Source organism: Pseudophryne corroboree, chromosome 3 (assembly GCF_028390025.1).
Source record: "Pseudophryne corroboree isolate aPseCor3 chromosome 3, aPseCor3.hap2, whole genome shotgun sequence".
NCBI classification, from domain to species: domain Eukaryota; kingdom Metazoa; phylum Chordata; class Amphibia; order Anura; family Myobatrachidae; genus Pseudophryne; species Pseudophryne corroboree.
In genome coordinates this window covers 116537370-116554150 of record NC_086446.1, presented here as the reverse complement: position 1 = coordinate 116554150, position 16781 = coordinate 116537370, and the positions used below count along the sequence as shown (strand labels likewise).

The 16781-nt window shown below is 41.4% G+C and overlaps 62 non-coding genes and 12 pseudogenes across 62 annotated transcripts; all 74 read left to right on the top strand.

Moving 5' to 3' along the window:
* The first annotated feature begins 65 nt into the window (after window positions 1–65).
* LOC134886424 (5S ribosomal RNA) lies at window positions 66–184 on the top strand. The gene has a single exon (XR_010170506.1). It is a non-coding gene; the product is annotated as a 5S ribosomal RNA (ribosomal RNA).
* Window positions 185–291: 107 nt separating this feature from the next.
* On the top strand, window positions 292–410 carry LOC135068597 (5S ribosomal RNA). Its single transcript, XR_010254791.1, has one exon. It is a non-coding gene; the product is annotated as a 5S ribosomal RNA (ribosomal RNA).
* A 107-nt stretch (window positions 411–517) lies between these two features.
* On the top strand, window positions 518–636 carry LOC134901200 (5S ribosomal RNA). The gene has a single exon (XR_010174691.1). It is a non-coding gene; the product is annotated as a 5S ribosomal RNA (ribosomal RNA).
* A 107-nt stretch (window positions 637–743) lies between these two features.
* LOC135058600 (5S ribosomal RNA) lies at window positions 744–862 on the top strand. Its single transcript, XR_010245027.1, has one exon. It is a non-coding gene; the product is annotated as a 5S ribosomal RNA (ribosomal RNA).
* Window positions 863–969: 107 nt separating this feature from the next.
* On the top strand, window positions 970–1088 carry LOC135069135 (5S ribosomal RNA). Its single transcript, XR_010255324.1, has one exon. It is a non-coding gene; the product is annotated as a 5S ribosomal RNA (ribosomal RNA).
* Window positions 1089–1195: 107 nt separating this feature from the next.
* LOC135061235 (5S ribosomal RNA) lies at window positions 1196–1314 on the top strand. The gene has a single exon (XR_010247622.1). It is a non-coding gene; the product is annotated as a 5S ribosomal RNA (ribosomal RNA).
* A 107-nt stretch (window positions 1315–1421) lies between these two features.
* Window positions 1422–1540, top strand: LOC135061448 (5S ribosomal RNA). Its single transcript, XR_010247828.1, has one exon. It is a non-coding gene; the product is annotated as a 5S ribosomal RNA (ribosomal RNA).
* A 107-nt stretch (window positions 1541–1647) lies between these two features.
* LOC135058921 (5S ribosomal RNA) lies at window positions 1648–1766 on the top strand. The gene has a single exon (XR_010245343.1). It is a non-coding gene; the product is annotated as a 5S ribosomal RNA (ribosomal RNA).
* A 107-nt stretch (window positions 1767–1873) lies between these two features.
* On the top strand, window positions 1874–1992 carry LOC135061071 (5S ribosomal RNA). Its single transcript, XR_010247463.1, has one exon. It is a non-coding gene; the product is annotated as a 5S ribosomal RNA (ribosomal RNA).
* A 107-nt stretch (window positions 1993–2099) lies between these two features.
* On the top strand, window positions 2100–2218 carry LOC135061447 (5S ribosomal RNA). Its single transcript, XR_010247827.1, has one exon. It is a non-coding gene; the product is annotated as a 5S ribosomal RNA (ribosomal RNA).
* A 107-nt stretch (window positions 2219–2325) lies between these two features.
* Window positions 2326–2444, top strand: LOC135058920 (5S ribosomal RNA). Its single transcript, XR_010245342.1, has one exon. It is a non-coding gene; the product is annotated as a 5S ribosomal RNA (ribosomal RNA).
* A 107-nt stretch (window positions 2445–2551) lies between these two features.
* Window positions 2552–2670, top strand: LOC135061070 (5S ribosomal RNA). Its single transcript, XR_010247462.1, has one exon. It is a non-coding gene; the product is annotated as a 5S ribosomal RNA (ribosomal RNA).
* A 107-nt stretch (window positions 2671–2777) lies between these two features.
* Window positions 2778–2896, top strand: LOC135058919 (5S ribosomal RNA). Its single transcript, XR_010245341.1, has one exon. It is a non-coding gene; the product is annotated as a 5S ribosomal RNA (ribosomal RNA).
* Window positions 2897–3003: 107 nt separating this feature from the next.
* On the top strand, window positions 3004–3122 carry LOC134886332 (5S ribosomal RNA). The gene has a single exon (XR_010170418.1). It is a non-coding gene; the product is annotated as a 5S ribosomal RNA (ribosomal RNA).
* Window positions 3123–3229: 107 nt separating this feature from the next.
* On the top strand, window positions 3230–3348 carry LOC134901635 (5S ribosomal RNA). Its single transcript, XR_010175122.1, has one exon. It is a non-coding gene; the product is annotated as a 5S ribosomal RNA (ribosomal RNA).
* A 107-nt stretch (window positions 3349–3455) lies between these two features.
* On the top strand, window positions 3456–3574 carry LOC134900064 (5S ribosomal RNA). Its single transcript, XR_010173582.1, has one exon. It is a non-coding gene; the product is annotated as a 5S ribosomal RNA (ribosomal RNA).
* A 107-nt stretch (window positions 3575–3681) lies between these two features.
* Window positions 3682–3800, top strand: LOC135058918 (5S ribosomal RNA). The gene has a single exon (XR_010245340.1). It is a non-coding gene; the product is annotated as a 5S ribosomal RNA (ribosomal RNA).
* A 107-nt stretch (window positions 3801–3907) lies between these two features.
* Window positions 3908–4026, top strand: LOC135061069 (5S ribosomal RNA). The gene has a single exon (XR_010247461.1). It is a non-coding gene; the product is annotated as a 5S ribosomal RNA (ribosomal RNA).
* A 107-nt stretch (window positions 4027–4133) lies between these two features.
* LOC135058917 (5S ribosomal RNA) lies at window positions 4134–4252 on the top strand. The gene has a single exon (XR_010245339.1). It is a non-coding gene; the product is annotated as a 5S ribosomal RNA (ribosomal RNA).
* Window positions 4253–4359: 107 nt separating this feature from the next.
* LOC135069371 (5S ribosomal RNA) lies at window positions 4360–4478 on the top strand. Its single transcript, XR_010255554.1, has one exon. It is a non-coding gene; the product is annotated as a 5S ribosomal RNA (ribosomal RNA).
* A 107-nt stretch (window positions 4479–4585) lies between these two features.
* LOC135058916 (5S ribosomal RNA) lies at window positions 4586–4704 on the top strand. Its single transcript, XR_010245338.1, has one exon. It is a non-coding gene; the product is annotated as a 5S ribosomal RNA (ribosomal RNA).
* A 107-nt stretch (window positions 4705–4811) lies between these two features.
* Window positions 4812–4930, top strand: LOC135062374 (5S ribosomal RNA). Its single transcript, XR_010248725.1, has one exon. It is a non-coding gene; the product is annotated as a 5S ribosomal RNA (ribosomal RNA).
* A 107-nt stretch (window positions 4931–5037) lies between these two features.
* On the top strand, window positions 5038–5156 carry LOC135058914 (5S ribosomal RNA). Its single transcript, XR_010245336.1, has one exon. It is a non-coding gene; the product is annotated as a 5S ribosomal RNA (ribosomal RNA).
* Window positions 5157–5263: 107 nt separating this feature from the next.
* LOC135058913 (5S ribosomal RNA) lies at window positions 5264–5382 on the top strand. The gene has a single exon (XR_010245335.1). It is a non-coding gene; the product is annotated as a 5S ribosomal RNA (ribosomal RNA).
* Window positions 5383–5489: 107 nt separating this feature from the next.
* LOC135062373 (5S ribosomal RNA) lies at window positions 5490–5608 on the top strand. The gene has a single exon (XR_010248724.1). It is a non-coding gene; the product is annotated as a 5S ribosomal RNA (ribosomal RNA).
* Window positions 5609–5715: 107 nt separating this feature from the next.
* LOC135067416 (5S ribosomal RNA) lies at window positions 5716–5834 on the top strand. Its single transcript, XR_010253632.1, has one exon. It is a non-coding gene; the product is annotated as a 5S ribosomal RNA (ribosomal RNA).
* A 107-nt stretch (window positions 5835–5941) lies between these two features.
* LOC134887191 (5S ribosomal RNA) lies at window positions 5942–6060 on the top strand (annotated as a pseudogene).
* A 107-nt stretch (window positions 6061–6167) lies between these two features.
* Window positions 6168–6286, top strand: LOC135058912 (5S ribosomal RNA). The gene has a single exon (XR_010245334.1). It is a non-coding gene; the product is annotated as a 5S ribosomal RNA (ribosomal RNA).
* A 107-nt stretch (window positions 6287–6393) lies between these two features.
* LOC135069370 (5S ribosomal RNA) lies at window positions 6394–6512 on the top strand. Its single transcript, XR_010255553.1, has one exon. It is a non-coding gene; the product is annotated as a 5S ribosomal RNA (ribosomal RNA).
* A 107-nt stretch (window positions 6513–6619) lies between these two features.
* Window positions 6620–6738, top strand: LOC134887935 (5S ribosomal RNA; annotated as a pseudogene).
* A 107-nt stretch (window positions 6739–6845) lies between these two features.
* LOC134888072 (5S ribosomal RNA) lies at window positions 6846–6964 on the top strand (annotated as a pseudogene).
* Window positions 6965–7072: 108 nt separating this feature from the next.
* Window positions 7073–7191, top strand: LOC134900063 (5S ribosomal RNA). Its single transcript, XR_010173581.1, has one exon. It is a non-coding gene; the product is annotated as a 5S ribosomal RNA (ribosomal RNA).
* Window positions 7192–7298: 107 nt separating this feature from the next.
* On the top strand, window positions 7299–7417 carry LOC134886307 (5S ribosomal RNA). The gene has a single exon (XR_010170394.1). It is a non-coding gene; the product is annotated as a 5S ribosomal RNA (ribosomal RNA).
* A 107-nt stretch (window positions 7418–7524) lies between these two features.
* LOC134900061 (5S ribosomal RNA) lies at window positions 7525–7643 on the top strand. The gene has a single exon (XR_010173580.1). It is a non-coding gene; the product is annotated as a 5S ribosomal RNA (ribosomal RNA).
* A 107-nt stretch (window positions 7644–7750) lies between these two features.
* LOC135068887 (5S ribosomal RNA) lies at window positions 7751–7869 on the top strand. Its single transcript, XR_010255078.1, has one exon. It is a non-coding gene; the product is annotated as a 5S ribosomal RNA (ribosomal RNA).
* A 107-nt stretch (window positions 7870–7976) lies between these two features.
* On the top strand, window positions 7977–8095 carry LOC134900059 (5S ribosomal RNA). The gene has a single exon (XR_010173578.1). It is a non-coding gene; the product is annotated as a 5S ribosomal RNA (ribosomal RNA).
* Window positions 8096–8202: 107 nt separating this feature from the next.
* LOC135061004 (5S ribosomal RNA) lies at window positions 8203–8321 on the top strand. The gene has a single exon (XR_010247397.1). It is a non-coding gene; the product is annotated as a 5S ribosomal RNA (ribosomal RNA).
* A 107-nt stretch (window positions 8322–8428) lies between these two features.
* On the top strand, window positions 8429–8547 carry LOC135065520 (5S ribosomal RNA). The gene has a single exon (XR_010251800.1). It is a non-coding gene; the product is annotated as a 5S ribosomal RNA (ribosomal RNA).
* A 107-nt stretch (window positions 8548–8654) lies between these two features.
* LOC134889003 (5S ribosomal RNA) lies at window positions 8655–8773 on the top strand (annotated as a pseudogene).
* Window positions 8774–8880: 107 nt separating this feature from the next.
* LOC135067460 (5S ribosomal RNA) lies at window positions 8881–8999 on the top strand. Its single transcript, XR_010253673.1, has one exon. It is a non-coding gene; the product is annotated as a 5S ribosomal RNA (ribosomal RNA).
* A 107-nt stretch (window positions 9000–9106) lies between these two features.
* Window positions 9107–9224, top strand: LOC135070784 (5S ribosomal RNA). Its single transcript, XR_010256937.1, has one exon. It is a non-coding gene; the product is annotated as a 5S ribosomal RNA (ribosomal RNA).
* Window positions 9225–9331: 107 nt separating this feature from the next.
* LOC134900058 (5S ribosomal RNA) lies at window positions 9332–9450 on the top strand. Its single transcript, XR_010173577.1, has one exon. It is a non-coding gene; the product is annotated as a 5S ribosomal RNA (ribosomal RNA).
* Window positions 9451–9557: 107 nt separating this feature from the next.
* LOC134900057 (5S ribosomal RNA) lies at window positions 9558–9676 on the top strand. Its single transcript, XR_010173576.1, has one exon. It is a non-coding gene; the product is annotated as a 5S ribosomal RNA (ribosomal RNA).
* A 107-nt stretch (window positions 9677–9783) lies between these two features.
* LOC134891803 (5S ribosomal RNA) lies at window positions 9784–9907 on the top strand (annotated as a pseudogene).
* Window positions 9908–10014: 107 nt separating this feature from the next.
* On the top strand, window positions 10015–10133 carry LOC134889130 (5S ribosomal RNA; annotated as a pseudogene).
* A 107-nt stretch (window positions 10134–10240) lies between these two features.
* Window positions 10241–10359, top strand: LOC134900051 (5S ribosomal RNA). The gene has a single exon (XR_010173574.1). It is a non-coding gene; the product is annotated as a 5S ribosomal RNA (ribosomal RNA).
* Window positions 10360–10466: 107 nt separating this feature from the next.
* Window positions 10467–10585, top strand: LOC134900040 (5S ribosomal RNA). The gene has a single exon (XR_010173563.1). It is a non-coding gene; the product is annotated as a 5S ribosomal RNA (ribosomal RNA).
* A 107-nt stretch (window positions 10586–10692) lies between these two features.
* Window positions 10693–10811, top strand: LOC134900033 (5S ribosomal RNA). Its single transcript, XR_010173556.1, has one exon. It is a non-coding gene; the product is annotated as a 5S ribosomal RNA (ribosomal RNA).
* Window positions 10812–10918: 107 nt separating this feature from the next.
* LOC134886191 (5S ribosomal RNA) lies at window positions 10919–11037 on the top strand. The gene has a single exon (XR_010170282.1). It is a non-coding gene; the product is annotated as a 5S ribosomal RNA (ribosomal RNA).
* Window positions 11038–11144: 107 nt separating this feature from the next.
* On the top strand, window positions 11145–11263 carry LOC134900032 (5S ribosomal RNA). Its single transcript, XR_010173555.1, has one exon. It is a non-coding gene; the product is annotated as a 5S ribosomal RNA (ribosomal RNA).
* Window positions 11264–11370: 107 nt separating this feature from the next.
* Window positions 11371–11489, top strand: LOC135068886 (5S ribosomal RNA). The gene has a single exon (XR_010255077.1). It is a non-coding gene; the product is annotated as a 5S ribosomal RNA (ribosomal RNA).
* A 107-nt stretch (window positions 11490–11596) lies between these two features.
* On the top strand, window positions 11597–11715 carry LOC135066172 (5S ribosomal RNA). Its single transcript, XR_010252427.1, has one exon. It is a non-coding gene; the product is annotated as a 5S ribosomal RNA (ribosomal RNA).
* A 107-nt stretch (window positions 11716–11822) lies between these two features.
* On the top strand, window positions 11823–11941 carry LOC135059778 (5S ribosomal RNA). The gene has a single exon (XR_010246177.1). It is a non-coding gene; the product is annotated as a 5S ribosomal RNA (ribosomal RNA).
* Window positions 11942–12048: 107 nt separating this feature from the next.
* On the top strand, window positions 12049–12167 carry LOC134889002 (5S ribosomal RNA; annotated as a pseudogene).
* Window positions 12168–12274: 107 nt separating this feature from the next.
* Window positions 12275–12393, top strand: LOC134901586 (5S ribosomal RNA). Its single transcript, XR_010175072.1, has one exon. It is a non-coding gene; the product is annotated as a 5S ribosomal RNA (ribosomal RNA).
* Window positions 12394–12500: 107 nt separating this feature from the next.
* LOC134889000 (5S ribosomal RNA) lies at window positions 12501–12618 on the top strand (annotated as a pseudogene).
* A 107-nt stretch (window positions 12619–12725) lies between these two features.
* LOC134900031 (5S ribosomal RNA) lies at window positions 12726–12844 on the top strand. Its single transcript, XR_010173554.1, has one exon. It is a non-coding gene; the product is annotated as a 5S ribosomal RNA (ribosomal RNA).
* Window positions 12845–12951: 107 nt separating this feature from the next.
* On the top strand, window positions 12952–13070 carry LOC134900030 (5S ribosomal RNA). Its single transcript, XR_010173553.1, has one exon. It is a non-coding gene; the product is annotated as a 5S ribosomal RNA (ribosomal RNA).
* A 107-nt stretch (window positions 13071–13177) lies between these two features.
* On the top strand, window positions 13178–13301 carry LOC134891802 (5S ribosomal RNA; annotated as a pseudogene).
* A 107-nt stretch (window positions 13302–13408) lies between these two features.
* LOC134889129 (5S ribosomal RNA) lies at window positions 13409–13527 on the top strand (annotated as a pseudogene).
* Window positions 13528–13634: 107 nt separating this feature from the next.
* LOC134900029 (5S ribosomal RNA) lies at window positions 13635–13753 on the top strand. Its single transcript, XR_010173552.1, has one exon. It is a non-coding gene; the product is annotated as a 5S ribosomal RNA (ribosomal RNA).
* Window positions 13754–13860: 107 nt separating this feature from the next.
* On the top strand, window positions 13861–13979 carry LOC134900027 (5S ribosomal RNA). The gene has a single exon (XR_010173550.1). It is a non-coding gene; the product is annotated as a 5S ribosomal RNA (ribosomal RNA).
* A 107-nt stretch (window positions 13980–14086) lies between these two features.
* LOC135060746 (5S ribosomal RNA) lies at window positions 14087–14205 on the top strand. The gene has a single exon (XR_010247136.1). It is a non-coding gene; the product is annotated as a 5S ribosomal RNA (ribosomal RNA).
* A 107-nt stretch (window positions 14206–14312) lies between these two features.
* Window positions 14313–14431, top strand: LOC134900024 (5S ribosomal RNA). Its single transcript, XR_010173547.1, has one exon. It is a non-coding gene; the product is annotated as a 5S ribosomal RNA (ribosomal RNA).
* A 107-nt stretch (window positions 14432–14538) lies between these two features.
* LOC134893869 (5S ribosomal RNA) lies at window positions 14539–14662 on the top strand (annotated as a pseudogene).
* Window positions 14663–14769: 107 nt separating this feature from the next.
* Window positions 14770–14888, top strand: LOC134889128 (5S ribosomal RNA; annotated as a pseudogene).
* Window positions 14889–14995: 107 nt separating this feature from the next.
* On the top strand, window positions 14996–15114 carry LOC135061764 (5S ribosomal RNA). The gene has a single exon (XR_010248136.1). It is a non-coding gene; the product is annotated as a 5S ribosomal RNA (ribosomal RNA).
* A 107-nt stretch (window positions 15115–15221) lies between these two features.
* Window positions 15222–15340, top strand: LOC135062372 (5S ribosomal RNA). Its single transcript, XR_010248723.1, has one exon. It is a non-coding gene; the product is annotated as a 5S ribosomal RNA (ribosomal RNA).
* A 107-nt stretch (window positions 15341–15447) lies between these two features.
* LOC134900013 (5S ribosomal RNA) lies at window positions 15448–15566 on the top strand. The gene has a single exon (XR_010173536.1). It is a non-coding gene; the product is annotated as a 5S ribosomal RNA (ribosomal RNA).
* A 107-nt stretch (window positions 15567–15673) lies between these two features.
* On the top strand, window positions 15674–15792 carry LOC135058911 (5S ribosomal RNA). The gene has a single exon (XR_010245333.1). It is a non-coding gene; the product is annotated as a 5S ribosomal RNA (ribosomal RNA).
* A 107-nt stretch (window positions 15793–15899) lies between these two features.
* Window positions 15900–16018, top strand: LOC135069369 (5S ribosomal RNA). Its single transcript, XR_010255552.1, has one exon. It is a non-coding gene; the product is annotated as a 5S ribosomal RNA (ribosomal RNA).
* A 107-nt stretch (window positions 16019–16125) lies between these two features.
* LOC135068328 (5S ribosomal RNA) lies at window positions 16126–16244 on the top strand. The gene has a single exon (XR_010254532.1). It is a non-coding gene; the product is annotated as a 5S ribosomal RNA (ribosomal RNA).
* A 107-nt stretch (window positions 16245–16351) lies between these two features.
* On the top strand, window positions 16352–16470 carry LOC135064325 (5S ribosomal RNA). Its single transcript, XR_010250634.1, has one exon. It is a non-coding gene; the product is annotated as a 5S ribosomal RNA (ribosomal RNA).
* Window positions 16471–16577: 107 nt separating this feature from the next.
* LOC134900004 (5S ribosomal RNA) lies at window positions 16578–16696 on the top strand. Its single transcript, XR_010173529.1, has one exon. It is a non-coding gene; the product is annotated as a 5S ribosomal RNA (ribosomal RNA).
* Window positions 16697–16781: the final 85 nt, after the last annotated feature.

Sequence of the window (16781 nt, the reverse complement as noted above, 5' to 3'; positions counted from 1 at the left end):
CAAACGTATTCATTTATGAACCAGTAGTTAGAAGTAGAAAAGTTCTAACAGAAACCATAAAGCTCATCTACAGCCACACCACACTGGATACACCCAATCTCATCTGATCTTGGAAGCTAAGCAGTGTTGGGCCTGGTTAGTACTTGGATGGGAGACCACCTGGGAATACAAGGTGCTGTAGATAATTTTATACTGCCAACACCGTTGTGTTGATGCATTCCATTTTCAAACGTATTCATTTATGAACCAGTAGTTAGAAGTAGAAAAGTTCTAACAGAAACCATAAAGCTCATCTACAGCCACACCACACTGGATACGCCCAATCTCATCTGATCTTGGAAGCTAAGCAGTGTTGGGCCTGGTTAGTACTTGGATTGGAGACCACCTGGGAATACAAGGTGCTGTAGATATTTTTATACTACCAACACCGTTCTGTTGATGCATTCCATTTTCAAACATATTCATTTATGAACCAGTAGTTAGAAGTAGAAAAGTTCTAACAGAAACCATAAAGCTCATCTACAGCCACACCACATTGGATACACCCAATCTCATCTGATCTTGGAAGCTAAGCAGTGTTGGGCCTGGTTAGTACTTGGATGGGAGACCACCTGAGAATACAAGGTGCTGTAGATATTTTTATACTGCCAACACCGTTCTGTTGATGCATTCCATTTTCAAACGTATTCATTTATGAACCAGTAGTTAGAAGTAGAAAAGTTCTAACAGAAACCATAAAGCTCATCTATAGCCACACCGCACTGGATACGCCCAATCTCATCTGATCTTGGAAGCTAAGCAGTGTTGGGCCTGGTTAGTACTTGGATGGGAGACCACCTGGGAATACAAGGTGCTGTAGATATTTTTATACTACCAACACCGTTCTGTTGATGCATTCCATTTTCAAACGTATTCATTTATGAACCAGTAGTTAGAAGTAGAAAAGTTCAAACAGAAACCACAAAGCTCATCTACAGCCACACCACACTGGATACGCCCAATATCATCTGATCTTGGAAGCTAAGCAGTGTTGGGCCTGGTTAGTACTTGGATGGGAGACCACCTGGGAATACAAGGTGCTGTAGATATTTTTATACTGCCAACACCGTTCTGTTGTTGCATTCCATTTTCAAACGTATTCATTTATGAACCAGTAGTTAGAAGTAGAAAAGTTCTAACAGAAACCACAAAGCTCATCTACAGCCACACCACACTGGATACGCCCAATCTCTTCTGATCTTGGAAGCTAAGCAGTGTTGGGCCTGGTTAGTACTTGGATGGGAGACCACCTGGGAATACAAGGTGCTGTAGATATTTTTATACTACCAACACCGTTCTGTTGATGCATTCCATTTTCAAACGTGTTCATTTATGAACCAGTAGTTAGAAGTAGAAAAGTTCTAACAGACACTATAAAACTCATCTTCAGCCACACCACATTGGATACACCCAATCTCATCTGATCTTGGAAGCTAAGCAGTGTTGGGCCTGGTTAGTACTTGGATGGGAGACCACCTGGGAATACAAGGTGCTGTAGATATTTTTATACTGCCAACACCGTTCTGTTGATGCATTCCATTTTCAAACGTATTCATTTATGAACCAGTAGTTAGAAGTAGAAAAGTTCTAACAGAAACCATAAAGCTCATCTACAGCCACACCACACTGGATACGCCCAATCTCATCTGATCTTGGAAGCGAAGCAGTGTTGGGCCTGGTTAGTACTTGGATGGGAGACCACCTGGGAATACAAGGTGCTGTAGATATTTTTATACTACCAACACCGTTCTGTTGATGCATTCCATTTTCAAAAGTATTCATTTATGAACCAGTAGTTAGAAGTAGAAAAATTCTAACAGAAACCATAAAGCTCATCTACAGCCACACCACACTGGATACGCCCAATCTCATCTGGTCTTGGAAGCTAAGCAGTGTTGGGCCTGGTTAGTACTTGGATGGGAGACCACCTGGGAATACAAGGTGCTGTAGATATTTTTATACTACCAACACCGTTCTGTTGATGCATTCCATTTTCAAAAGTATTCATTTATGAACCAGTAGTTAGAAGTAGAAAAGTTCTAACAGACACTATAAAACTCATCTTCAGCCACACCACATTGGATACACCCAATCTCATCTGATCTTGGAAGCTAAGCAGTGTTGGGCCTGGTTAGTACTTGGATGGGAGACCACCTGGGAATACAAGGTGCTGTAGATATTTTTATACTGCCAACACCGTTCTGTTGATGCATTCCATTTTCAAACGTATTCATTTATGAACCAGTAGTTAGAAGTAGAAAAGTTCTAACAGAAACCATAAAGCTCATCTACAGCCACACCACACTGGATACGCCCAATCTCATCTGATCTTGGAAGCGAAGCAGTGTTGGGCCTGGTTAGTACTTGGATGGGAGACCACCTGGGAATACAAGGTGCTGTAGATATTTTTATACTACCAACACCGTTCTGTTGATGCATTCCATTTTCAAAAGTATTCATTTATGAACCAGTAGTTAGAAGTAGAAAAGTTCTAACAGAAACCATAAAGCTCATCTACAGCCACACCACACTGGATACGCCCAATCTCATCTGGTCTTGGAAGCTAAGCAGTGTTGGGCCTGGTTAGTACTTGGATGGGAGACCACCTGGGAATACAAGGTGCTGTAGATATTTTTATACTACCAACACCGTTCTGTTGATGCATTCCATTTTCAAAAGTATTCATTTATGAACCAGTAGTTAGAAGTAGAAAAGTTCTAACAGTAACCATAAAGCTCATCTACAGCCACACCACACTGGATACGCCCAATCTCATCTGATCTTGGAAGCGAAGCAGTGTTGGGCCTGGTTAGTACTTGGATGGGAGACCACCTGGGAATACAAGGTGCTGTAGATATTTTTATACTACCAACACCGTTCTGTTGATGCATTCCATTTTCAAAAGTATTCATTTATGAACCAGTAGTTAGAAGTAGAAAAGTTCTAACAGAAACCATAAAGCTCATCTACAGACACACCACACTGGATACGCCCAATCTCATCTGATCTTGGAAGCGAAGCAGTGTTGGGCCTGGTTAGTACTTGGATGGGAGACCACCTGGGAATACAAGGCGCTGTAGATATTTTTATACTACCAACACCGTTCTGTTGATGCATTCCATTTTCAAACATTTTCATTTATGAACCAGTAGTTAGAAGTAGAAAAGTTCAAACAGAAACCACAAAGCTCATCTACAGCCACACCACACTGGATACGCCCAATCTCATCTGATCTTGGAAGCTAAGCAGTGTTGGGCCTGGTAAGTACTTGGATGGGAGACCACCTGGGAATACAAGGTGCTGTAGATATTTTTATACTGCCAACACCGTTCTGTTGATGCATTCAATTTTCAAATGTATTCATTTATGAACCAGTAGTTAGAAGTAGAAAAGTTCAAACAGAAACCACAAAGCTCATCTACAGCCACACCACACTGGATACGCCCAATCTCATCTGATCTTGGAAGCTAAGCAGTGTTGGGCCTGGTTAGTACTTGGATGGGAGACCACCTGGGAATACAAGGTGCTGTAGATATTTTTATACTGCCAACACCGTTCTGTTGATGCATTCCATTTTCAAACGTATTTATTTATGAACCAGTAGTTAGAAGTAGAAAAGTTCTAACAGAAACCATAAAGCTCATCTACAGCCACACCACACTGGATACGCCCAATCTCATCTGATCTTGGAAGCGAAGCAGTGTTGGGCCTGGTTAGTACTTGGATGGGAGACCACCTGGGAATACAAGGTGCTGTAGATATTTTTATACTACCAACACCGTTCTGTTGATGCATTCCATTTTCAAAAGTATTCATTTATGAACCAGTAGTTAGAAGTAGAAAAGTTCTAACAGAAACCATAAAGCTCATCTACAGCCACACCACACTGGATACGCCCAATCTCATCTGGTCTTGGAAGCTAAGCAGTGTTGGGCCTGGTTAGTACTTGGATGGGAGACCACCTGGGAATACAAGGTGCTGTAGATATTTTTATACTACCAACACCGTTCTGTTGATGCATTCCATTTTCAAAAGTATTCATTTATGAACCAGTAGTTAAAAGTAGAAAAGTTCTAACAGAAACCATAAAGCTCATCTACAGCCACACCACACTGGATACGCCCAATCTCATCTGATCTTGGAAGCGAAGCAGTGTTGGGCCTGGTTAGTACTTGGATGGGAGACCACCTGGGAATACAAGGTGCTGTAGATATTTTTATACTACCAACACCGTTCTGTTGATGCATTCCATTTTCAAAAGTATTCATTTATGAACCAGTAGTTAGAAGTAGAAAAGTTCTAACAGAAACCATAAAGCTCATCTACAGACACACCACACTGGATACGCCCAATCTCATCTGATCTTGGAAGCGAAGCAGTGTTGGGCCTGGTTAGTACTTGGATGGGAGACCACCTGGGAATACAAGGTGCTGTAGATATTTTTATACTACCAACACCGTTCTGTTGATGCATTCCATTTTCAAAAGTATTCATTTATGAACCAGTAGTTAGAAGTAGAAAAGTTCTAACAGAAACCAAAAAGCTCATCTACAGCCACACCACACTGGATACGCCCAATCTCATCTGATCTTGGAAGCGAAGCAGTGTTGGGCCTGGTTAGTACTTGGATGGGAGACCACCTGGGAATACAAGGTGCTGTAGATATTTTTATACTACCAACACCGTTCTGTTGATGCATTCCATTTTCAAAAGTATTCATTTATGAACCAGTAGTTAGAAGTAGAAAAGTTCTAACAGACACTATAAAACTCATCTTCAGCCACACCACATTGGATACACCCAATCTCATCTGATCTTGGAAGCTAAGCAGTGTTGGGCCTGGTTAGTACTTGGATGGGAGACCCCCTGGGAATACAAGGTGCTGTAGATATTTTTATACTGCCAACACCGTTCTGTTGATGCATTCCATTTTCAAACGTATTCATTTATGAACCAGTAGTTAGAAGTAGAAAAGTTCTAACAGAAACCATAAAGCTCATCTACAGCCACACCACACTGGATACGCCCAATCTCATCTGATCTTGGAAGCGAAGCAGTGTTGGGCCTGGTTAGTACTTGGATGGGAGACCACCTGGGAATACAAGGTGCTGTAGATATTTTTATACTACCAACACCGTTCTGTTGATGCATTCCATTTTCAAAAGTATTCATTTATGAACCAGTAGTTAGAAGTAGAAAAGTTCTAACAGAAACCAAAAAGCTCATCTACAGCCACACCACACTGGATACGCCCAATCTCATCTGATCTTGGAAGCGAAGCAGTGTTGGGCCTGGTTAGTACTTGGATGGGAGACCACCTGGGAATACAAGGTGCTGTAGATATTTTTATACTACCAACACCGTTCTGTTGATGCATTCCATTTTCAAAAGTATTCATTTATGAACCAGTAGTTAGAAGTAGAAAAGTTCTAACAGACACTATAAAACTCATCTTCAGCCACACCACATTGGATACACCCAATCTCATCTGATCTTGGAAGCTAAGCAGTGTTGGGCCTGGTTAGTACTTGGATGGGAGACCCCCTGGGAATACAAGGTGCTGTAGATATTTTTATACTGCCAACACCGTTCTGTTGATGCATTCCATTTTCAAACGTATTCATTTATGAACCAGTAGTTAGAAGTAGAAAAGTTCTAACAGAAACCATAAAGCTCATCTACAGCCACACCACACTGGATACGCCCAATCTCATCTGATCTTGGAAGCGAAGCAGTGTTGGGCCTGGTTAGTACTTGGATGGGAGACCACCTGGGAATACAAGGTGCTGTAAATATTTTTATACTACCAACACCGTTCTGTTGATGCATTCCATTTTCAAAAGTATTCATTTATGAACCAGTAGTTAGAAGTAGAAAAGTTCTAACAGAAACCATAAAGCTCATCTACAGCCACACCACACTGGATACGCCCAATATCATCTGGTCTTGGAAGCTAAGCAGTGTTGGGCCTGGTTAGTACTTGGATGGGAGACCACCTGGGAATACAAGGTGCTGTAGATATTTTTATACTACCAACACCGTTCTGTTGATGCATTCCATTTTCAAAAGTATTCATTTATGAACCAGTAGTTAGAAGTAGAAAAGTTCTAACAGTAACCATAAAGCTCATCTACAGCCACACCACACTGGATACGCCCAATCTCATCTGATCTTGGAAGCGAAGCAGTGTTGGGCCTGGTTAGTACTTGGATGGGAGACCACCTGGGAATACAAGGTGCTGTAGATATTTTTATACTACCAACACCGTTCTGTTGATGCATTCCATTTTCAAAAGTATTCATTTATGAACCAGTAGTTAGAAGTAGAAAAGTTCTAACAGAAACCATAAAGCTCATCTACAGACACACCACACTGGATACGCCCAATCTCATCTGATCTTGGAAGCGAAGCAGTGTTGGGCCTGGTTAGTACTTGGATGGGAGACCACCTGGGAATACAAGGTGCTGTAGATATTTTTATACTACCAACACCGTTCTGTTGATGCATTCCATTTTCAAAAGAATTCATTTATGAACCAGTAGTTAGAAGTAGAAAAGTTCAAACAGAAACCACAAAGCTCATCTACAGTCACACCACACTGGATACGCCCAATCTCATCTGATCTTGGACGCTAAGCAGTGTTGGGCCTGGTTAGTACTTGTATGGGAGATCACCTGGGAATACAAGGTGCTGTAGATATTTTTATACTGCCAACACCGTTGTGTTGATGCATTCCATTTTCAAACGTATTCATTTATGAACCAGTAGTTAGAAGTAGAAAAGTTCTAACAGAAACCATAAAGCTCATCTACAGCCACACCACACTGGATACGCCCAATCTCATCTGATCTTGGAAGCTAAGCAGTGTTGAGCCTGGTTAGTACTTGTATGGGAGACCACCTGGGAATACAAGGTGCTGTAGACATTTTTTATACTGCCAACACCGTTCTGTTGATGCATTCCATTTTCAAACGTATTCATTTATGAACCAGTAGTTAGAAGTAGAAAAGTTCTAACAGAAACCACAAAGCTCATCTACAGCCACACCACACTGGATACGCCCAATCTCATCTGATCTTGGAAGCTAAGCAGTGTTGGGCCTGGTTAGTACTTGGATGGGAGACCACCTGGGAATACAAGGTGCTGTAGATATTTTTATACTACCAACACCGTTCTGTTGATGCATTCCATTTTCAAACGTATTCATTTATGAACCAGTAGTTAGAAGTAGAAAAGTTCTAACAGAAACCATAAAGCTCATCTACAGCCACACCACACTGGATACACCCAATCTCATCTGATCTTGGAAGCTAAGCAGTGTTGGGCCTGGTTAGTACTTGGATGGGAGACCACCTGGGAATACAAGGTGCTGTAGATATTTTTATACTGCCAACACCATTGTGTTGATGTATTCCATTTTCAAACGTATTCATTTTTGAACCAGTAGTTAGAAGTAGAAAAGTTCTAACAGAAACCATAAAGCTCATCTACAGCCACACCACACTGGATACGCCCAATCTCATCTGATCTTGGAAGCTAAGCAGTGTTGGGCCTGGTTAGTACTTGGATGGGAGACCACCTGGGAATACAAGGTGCTGTAGATATTTTTATACTACCAACACCGTTCTGTTGATGCATTCCATTTTCAAACGTATTCATTTATGAACCAGTAGTTAGAAGTAGAAAAGTTCTAACAGAAACCGTAAAGCTCATCTACAGCCACACCACACTGGATACGCCCAATCTCATCTGATCTTGGAAGCTAAGCAGTGTTGGGCCTGGTTAGTACTTGGATGGGAGACCACCTGGCAATACAAGGTGCTGTAGATAATTTTATACTGCCAACACCGTTCTGTTGATGCATTCCATTTTAAAACGTATTCATTTATGAACCAGTAGTTAGAAGTAGAAAAGTTCTAACAGAAACTACAAAGTTCATCTACAGCCACACCACACTGGATACGCCCAATCTCATCTGATCTTGGAAGCTAAGCAGTGTTGGGCCTGGTTAGTACTTGGATGGGAGACCACCTGGGAATACAAGGTGCTGTAGATATTTTTATACTGCCAACACCGTTCTGTTGATGCATTCCATTTTCAAACGTATTCATTTATGAACCAGTAGTTAGAAGTAGAAAAGTTCTAACAGAAACTATAAAGCTCATCTACAGCCACACCACATTGGATACACCCAGTCTCATCTGATCTTGGAAGCTAAGCAGTGTTGGGCCTGGTTAGTACTTGGATGGGAGACCACCTGGGAATACAAGGTGCTGTAGATATTTTTATACTGCCAACACCGTTCTGTTGATGCATTCCATTTTCAAACGTATTCATTTATGAACCAGTAGTTAGAAGTAGAAAAGTTCTAACAGAAACCATAAAGCTCATCTACAGCCACACCTCACTGGATACGCCCAATCTCATCTGATCTTGGAAGCTAAGCACTGTTGGGCCTGGTTAGTACTTGGATGGGAGACCACCTGGGAATACAAGGTGCTGTAGATATTTTTATACTACCAACACCGTTCTGTTGATGCATTCCATTTTCAAACGTATTCATTTATGAACCAGTAGTTAGAAGTAGAAAAGTTCTAACAGAAACCGTAAAGCTCATCTACAGCCACACCACACTGGATACGCCAAATCTCATCTGTTCTTGGAAGCAAAGCAGTGTTGGGCCTGGTTAGTACTTGGATGGGAGACCACCTGGGAATACAAGGTGCTGTAGATATTTTTATACCACCAACACCGTTCTGTTGATGCATTCCATTTTCAAAAGTATTCATTTATGAACCAGTAGATAGAAGTAGAAAAGTTATAAAAGAAACCATAAAGCTCATCTACAGCCACACCACAATGGATTCGCCCAATCTCATCTGATCTTGGAAGCTAAGCAGTGTTGGGCCTGGTTAGTACTTGGATGGGAGACCACCTGGGAATACAAGGTGCTGTAGATAATTTTATACTGCCAACACCGTTCTGTTGATGCATTCCATTTTAAAACGTATTCATTTATGAACCAGTAGTTAGAAGTAGAAAAGTTCTAACAGAAACTACAAAGTTCATCTACAGCCACACCACACTGGATACGCCAATCTCATCTGATCTTGGAAGCTAAGCAGTGTTGGGCCTGGTTAGTACTTGGATGGGAGACCACCTGGGAATACAAGGTGCTGTAGATAATTTTATACTGCCAACACCGTTCTGTTGATGCATTCAATTTTCAAATGTATTCATTTATGAACCAGTAGTTAGAAGTAGAAAAGTTCAAACAGAAACCACAAAGCTCATCTACAGCCACACCACACTGGATACGCCCAATCTCATCTGATCTTGGAAGCTAAGCAGTGTTGGGCCTGGTTAGTACTTGGATGGGAGACCACCTGGGAATACAAGGTGCTGTAGATATTTTTATACTGCCAACACCGTTCTGTTGATGCATTCCATTTTCAAACGTATTCATTTATGAACCAGTAGTTAGAAGTAGAAAAGTTCTAACAGAAAACACAAAGCTCATCTACAGCCACACCACACTGGATACGCCCAATCTCATCTGATCTTGGAAGCTAAGCAGTGTTGGGCCTGGTTAGTACTTGGATGGGAGACCACCTGGGAATACAAGGTGCTGTAGATATTTTTATACTACCAACACCGTTCTGTTGATGCATTCCATTTTCAAACGTATTCATTTATGAACCAGTAGTTAGAAGTAGAAAAGTTCTAACAGAAACCATAAAGCTCATCTACAGCCACGACACACCACACTGGATACGCCCAATCTCATCTGATCTTGGAAGCTAAGCAGTGTTGGGCTTGGTTAGTACTTGGATGGGAGACCACCTGGGAATACAAGGTGCTGTAGATATTTTTATACTACCAACACCGTTCTGTTGATGCATTCCATTTTCAAACGTATTTATTTATGAACCAGTAGTTAGAAGTAGAAAAGTACTAACAGAAACCATAAAGCTCTTCTACAGCCACACCACACGGGATATGCCCAATCTCATCTGATCTTGGAAGCCAAGCAGTGTTGGGCCTGGTTAGTACTTGGATGGGAGACCACCTGGGAATACAAGGTGCTGTAGATAATTTTATACTGCCAACACCGTTCTGTTGATGCATTCCATTTTAAAACGTATTCATTTATAAACCAGTAGTTAGAAGTAGAAAAGTTCTAACAGAAACCACAAAGCTCATCTACAGCCACACCACACTGGATACGCCCAATCTCATCTGATCTTGGAAGCTAAGCAGTGTTGGGCCTGGTTAGTACTTGGATGGGAGACCACCTGGGAATACAAGGTGCTGTAGATAATTTTATACTGCCAACACCGTTCTGTTGATGCATTCCATTTTAAAACGTATTCATTTATGAACCAGTAGTTAGAAGTAGAAAAGTTCTAACAGAAACTACAAAGTTCATCTACAGCCACACCACACTGGATACGCCCAATCTCATCTGATCTTGGAAGCTAAGCAGTGTTGGGCCTGGTTAGTACTTGGATGGGAGACCACCTGGGAATACAAGGTGCTGTAGATAATTTTATACTGCCAACACCGTTCTGTTGATGCATTCAATTTTCAAATGTATTCATTTATGAACCAGTAGTTAGAAGTAGAAAAGTTCAAACAGAAACCACAAAGCTCATCTACAGCCACACCACACTGGATACGCCCAATCTCATCTGATCTTGGAAGCTAAGCAGTGTTGGGCCTGGTTAGTACTTGGATGGGAGACCACCTGGGAATACAAGGTGCTGTAGATATTTTTATACTACCAACACCGTTCTGTTGATGCATTCCATTTTCAAACGTATTCATTTATGAACCAGTAGTTAGAAGTAGAAAAGTTCTAACAGAAACCATAAAGCTCATCTACAGCCACACCACACTGGATACACCCAATCTCATCTGATCTTGGAAGCTAAGCAGTGTTGGGCCTGGTTAGTACTTGGATGGGAGACCACCTGGGAATACAAGGTGCTGTAGATATTTTTATACTGCCAACACCATTGTGTTGATGTATTCCATTTTCAAACGTATTCATTTTTGAACCAGTAGTTAGAAGTAGAAAAGTTCTAACAGAAACCATAAAGCTCATCTACAGCCACACCACACTGGATACGCCCAATCTCATCTGATCTTGGAAGCTAAGCAGTGTTGGGCCTGGTTAGTACTTGGATGGGAGACCACCTGGGAATACAAGGTGCTGTAGATATTTTTATACTACCAACACCGTTCTGTTGATGCATTCCATTTTCAAACGTATTCATTTATGAACCAGTAGTTAGAAGTAGAAAAGTTCTAACAGAAACCGTAAAGCTCATCTACAGCCACACCACACTGGATACGCCCAATCTCATCTGATCTTGGAAGCTAAGCAGTGTTGGGCCTGGTTAGTACTTGGATGGGAGACCACCTGGCAATACAAGGTGCTGTAGATAATTTTATACTGCCAACACCGTTCTGTTGATGCATTCCATTTTAAAACGTATTCATTTATGAACCAGTAGTTAGAAGTAGAAAAGTTCTAACAGAAACTACAAAGTTCATCTACAGCCACACCACACTGGATATGCCCAATCTCTTCTGATCTTGGAAGCTAAGCAGTGTTGGGCCTGGTTAGTACTTGGATGGGAGACCACCTGGGAATACAAGGTGCTGTAGATATTTTTATACTGCCAACACCGTTCTGTTGATGCATTCCATTTTCAAACGTATTCATTTATGAACCAGTAGTTAGAAGTAGAAAAGTTCTAACAGAAACTATAAAGCTCATCTACAGCCACACCACATTGGATACACCCAATCTCATCTGATCTTGGAAGCTAAGCAGTGTTGGGCCTGGTTAGTACTTGGATGGGAGACCACCTGGGAATACAAGGTGCTGTAGATATTTTTATACTACCAACACCGTTCTGTTGATGCATTCCATTTTCAAACGTATTCATTTATGAACCAGTAGTTAGAAGTAGAAAAGTTCTAACAGAAACCGTAAAGCTCATCTACAGCCACACCACACTGGATACGCCAAATCTCATCTGTTCTTGGAAGCAAAGCAGTGTTGGGCCTGGTTAGTACTTGGATGGGAGACCACCTGGGAATACAAGGTGCTGTAGATATTTTTATACCACCAACACCGTTCTGTTGATGCATTCCATTTTCAAAAGTATTCATTTATGAACCAGTAGATAGAAGTAGAAAAGTTCTAACAGAAACCATAAAGCTCATCTACAGCCACACCACACTGGATACGCCCGATCTCATCTGATCTTGGAAGCTAAGCAGTGTTGGGCCTGGTTAGTACTTGGATGGGAGACCACCTGGGAATACAAGGTGCTGTAGATAATTTTATACTGCCAACACCGTTCTGTTGATGCATTCCATTTTAAAACGTATTCATTTATGAACCAGTAGTTAGAAGTAGAAAAGTTCTAACAGAAACTACAAAGTTCATCTACAGCCACACCACACTGGATACGCCAATCTCATCTGATCTTGGAAGCTAATCAGTGTTGGGCCTGGTTAGTACTTGGATGGGAGACCACCTGGGAATACAAGGTGCTGTAGATAATTTTATACTGCCAACACCGTTCTGTTGATGCATTCAATTTTCAAATGTATTCATTTATGAACCAGTAGTTAGAAGTAGAAAAGTTCAAACAGAAACCACAAAGCTCATCTACAGCCACACCACACTGGATACGCCCAATCTCATCTGATCTTGGAAGCTAAGCAGTGTTGGGCCTGGTTAGTACTTGGATGGGAGACCACCTGGGAATACAAGGTGCTGTAGATATTTTTATACTGCCAACACCGTTCTGTTGATGCATTCCATTTTCAAACGTATTCATTTATGAACCAGTAGTTAGAAGTAGAAAAGTTCTAACAGAAAACACAAAGCTCATCTACAGCCACACCACACTGGATACGCCCAATCTCATCTGATCTTGGAAGCTAAGCAGTGTTGGGCCTGGTTAGTACTTGGATGGGAGACCACCTGGGAATACAAGGTGCTGTAGATATTTTTATACTACCAACACCGTTCTGTTGATGCATTCCATTTTCAAACGTATTCATTTATGAACCAGTAGTTAGAAGTAGAAAAGTTCTAACAGAAACCATAAAGCTCATCTACAGCCACGACACACCACACTGGATACGCCCAATCTCATCTGATCTTGGAAGCTAAGCAGTGTTGGGCTTGGTTAGTACTTGGATGGGAGACCACCTGGGAATACAAGGTGCTGTAGATATTTTTATACTACCAACACCGTTCTGTTGATGCATTCCATTTTCAAACGTATTCATTTATGAACCAGTAGTTAGAAGTAGAAAAGTACTAACAGAAACCATAAAGCTCTTCTACAGCCACACCACACGGGATATGCCCAATCTCATCTGATCTTGGAAGCCAAGCAGTGTTGGGCCTGGTTAGTACTTGGATGGGAGACCACCTGGGAATACAAGGTGCTGTAGATAATTTTATACTGCCAACACCGTTCTGTTGATGCATTCCATTTTAAAACGTATTCATTTATAAACCAGTAGTTAGAAGTAGAAAAGTTCTAACAGAAACCACAAAGCTCATCTACAGCCACACCACACTGGATACGCCCAATCTCATCTGATCTTGGAAGCTAAGCAGTGTTGGGCCTGGTTAGTACTTGGATGGGAGACCACCTGGGAATACAAGGTGCTGTAGATAATTTTATACTGCCAACACCGTTCTGTTGATGCATTCCATTTTAAAACGTATTCATTTATGAACCAGTAGTTAGAAGTAGAAAAGTTCTAACAGAAACTACAAAGTTCATCTACAGCCACACCACACTGGATACGCCCAATCTCATCTGATCTTGGAAGCTAAGCAGTGTTGGGCCTGGTTAGTACTTGGATGGGAGACCACCTGGGAATACAAGGTGCTGTAGATAATTTTATACTGCCAACACCGTTCTGTTGATGCATTCAATTTTCAAATGTATTCATTTATGAACCAGTAGTTAGAAGTAGAAAAGTTCAAACAGAAACCACAAAGCTCATCTACAGCCACACTACACTGGATACGCCCAATCTCATCTGATCTTGGAAGCTAAGCAGTGTTGGGCCTGGTTAGTACTTGGATGGGAGACCACCTGGGAATACAAGGTGCTGTAGATATTTTTATACTGCCAACACCGTTCTGTTGATGCATTCCATTTTCAAACGTATTCATTTATGAACCAGTAGTTAGAAGTAGAAAAGTTCTAACAGAAAACACAAAGCTCATCTACAGCCACACCACACTGGATACGCCCAATCTCATCTGATCTTGGAAGCTAAGCAGTGTTGGGCCTGGTTAGTACTTGGATGGGAGACCACCTGGGAATACAAGGTGCTGTAGATATTTTAATACTACCAACACCGTTCTGTTGATGCATTCCATTTTCAAACGTATTCATTTATGAACCAGTAGTTAGAAGTAGAAAAGTTCTAACAGAAACCATAAAGCTCATCTACAGCCACGACACACCACACTGGATACGCCCAATCTCATCTGATCTTGGAAGCTAAGTAGTGTTGGGCTTGGTTAGTACTTGGATGGGAGACCACCTGGGAATACAAGGTGCTGTAGATATTTTTATACTACCAACACCGTTCTGTTGATGCATTCCATTTTCAAACGTATTCATTTATGAACCAGTAGTTAGAAGTAGAAAAGTACTAACAGAAACCATAAAGCTCTTCTACAGCCACACCACACGGGATATGCCCAATCTCATCTGATCTTGGAAGCCAAGCAGTGTTGGGCCTGGTTAGTACTTGGATGGGAGACCACCTGGGAATACAAGGTGCTGTAGATAATTTTATACTGACAACACCATTCTGTTGATGCATTCCATTTTAAAACGTATTCATTTATAAACCAGTAGTTAGAAGTAGAAAAGTTCTAACAGAAACCACAAAGCTCATCTACAGCCACACCACACTGGATACGCCCAATCTCATCTGATCTTGGAAGCTAAGCAGTGTTGGGCCTGGTTAGTACTTGGATGGGAGACCACCTGGGAATACAAGGTGCTGTATATATTTTTATACTGCCAACACCGTTCTGTTGATGCATTCCATTTTCAAACATTTTCATTTATGAACCAGTAGTTAGAAGTAGAAAAGTTCTAACAGAAACCACAAAGCTCATCTACAGCCACACCACACTGGATATGCCCAATCTCATCTGATCTTGGAAGCTAAGCAGTGTTGGGCCTGGTAAGTACTTGGATGGGAGACCACCTGGGAATACAAGGTGCTGTAGATATTTTTATACTGCCAACACCGTTCTGTTGATGCATTCAATTTTCAAATGTATTCATTTATGAACCAGTAGTTAGAAGTAGAAAAGTTCAAACAGAAACCACAAAGCTCATCTACAGCCACACCACACTGGATACGCCCAATCTCATCTGATCTTGGAAGCTAAGCAGTGTTGGGCCTGGTTAGTACTTGGATGGGAGACCACCTGGGAATACAAGGTGCTGTAGATATTTTTATACTGCCAACACCGTTCTGTTGATGCATTCCATTTTCAAACGTATTCATTTAAGAACCAGTAGTTAGAAGTAGAAAAGTTCTAACAGAAACCATAAAGCTCATCTACAGCCACACCACACTGGATACGCCCAATCTCATCTGATCTTGGAAGCGAAGCAGTGTTGGGCCTGGTTAGTACTTGGATGGGAGACCACCTGGGAATACAAGGTGCTGTAGATATTTTTATACTACCAACACCGTTCTGTTGATGCATTCCATTTTCAAAAGAATTCATTTATGAACCAGTAGTTAGAAGTAGAAAAGTTCTAACAGAAACCATAAAGCTCATCTACAGACACACCACACTGGATACGCCCAATCTCATCTGATCTTGGAAGCGAAGCAGTGTTGGGCCTGGTTAGTACTTGGATGGGAGACCACCTGGGAATACAAGGTGCTGTAGATATTTTTATACTACCAACACCGTTCTGTTGATGCATTCCATTTTCAAAAGTATTCATTTATGAACCAGTAGTTAGAAGTAGAAAAGTTCTAACAGAAACCAAAAAGCTCATCTACAGCCACACCACACTGGATACGCCCAATCTCATCTGATCTTGGAAGCGAAGCAGTGTTGGGCCTGGTTAGTACATGGATGGGAGACCACCTGGGAATACAAGGTGCTGTAGATATTTTTATACTACCAACACCGTTCTGTTGATGCATTCCATTTTCAAAAGTATTCATTTATGAACCAGTAGTTAGAAGTAGAAAAGTTCTAACAGAAACCATAAAGCTCATCTACAGCCACACCACACTGGATACGCACAATCTCATCTGATCTTGGAAGCTAAGCAGTGTTGGGCCTGGTTAGTACTTGGATGGGAGACCACCTGGGAATACAAGGTGCTGTAGATAATTTTATACTGCCAACACCGTTCTGTTGATGCATTCCATTTTAAAACGTATTCATTTATGAACCAGTAGTTAGAAGTAGAAAAGTTCTAACAGAAACTACAAAGTTCATCTACAGCCACACCACACTGGATACGCCCAATCTCATCTGATCTTGGAAGCTAAGCAGTGTTGGGCCTGGTTAGTACTTGGATGGGAGACCACCTGGGAATACAAGGTGCTGTAGATAATTTTATACTGCCAACACCGTTCTGTTGATGCATTCCATTTTCAAACATATTAATTTATGAACCAGTAGTTAGAAGTAGAAAAGT